Below are 769 nucleotides of genomic sequence, written 5' to 3' on the forward strand. Positions count from 1 at the left end.
AGAAGTAGGTGGTCGTTCTTCCTTTTGTCTGTTACAGAAGAAAAAGGATTATATATAAATATAAAAAGAGCCGGATAGTTCCAAACTCCTCCAGATGACTATTATTTTTGCAGCAATAGGAGAGAATCCTTCTCGTGCATTTCACTTGTCTCCATGTGCTAAAAAGTTGTACAATAATTTCCCCTCATTAACTTCATTATAAGCTATATTAGCAACAATTAAAAACGCAACATGAAAATGAAAAGACCAGGCGCGCAAATTGCAGCAGGACTCATTTGGCCCGCGTTCCCCCTTTCACAATTACCAGGGAAATGAATTGAAAAGCACGCCCCTGCCTCAGCCCTGGTTGCTACAAGATGAGAACAATTAGCAAACTCCTTTCCACCACCTAATTTCGCGTGGTAACAAAATGGATTTTTCCCCATGAATGCCTAGCCGACCTATTCATTATCTCTCCTCTATTAGTAATTTTCTGCTCCGTATTCAGCTAGCCAGCTCTTAATTTCCTCCTGTCTTGCAGTGTACACAGTGGCTCTTATGTCAGGCCCGGTCCATTTTTATCTTGTAATCATAAAGGCCACCAAAGCAATTATCGCTGGTCTTGACTGTAAAAGCTTGTCATTAATTAGCCTCCTTGCCTTCAGTGCTGCGGATTAGCCGGGGCTGAGGCTGAGTTAATGGAAATACGGCTTCAAGGAGCCTCCCGGATTTTCTCGCCTGGATGCTGGGAGCGGAGGATGCTCGGCCGGCTCTGGGAAGCCCCGGGGGC

General features: G+C 44.7%; 1 protein-coding gene across 5 annotated transcripts in view; it reads right to left on the minus strand.

Moving 5' to 3' along the window:
• PTPRN2 (protein tyrosine phosphatase receptor type N2) overlaps window positions 1–769 on the minus strand; it is a 561,093-nt gene that overhangs the window by 103,533 nt on the left and 456,791 nt on the right. The window lies entirely within an intron of this gene.

The sequence above is a fragment of the Meleagris gallopavo genome, chromosome 6, assembly GCF_000146605.3.
Source record: "Meleagris gallopavo isolate NT-WF06-2002-E0010 breed Aviagen turkey brand Nicholas breeding stock chromosome 6, Turkey_5.1, whole genome shotgun sequence".
Taxonomy (NCBI): Eukaryota; Metazoa; Chordata; class Aves; order Galliformes; family Phasianidae; genus Meleagris; species Meleagris gallopavo.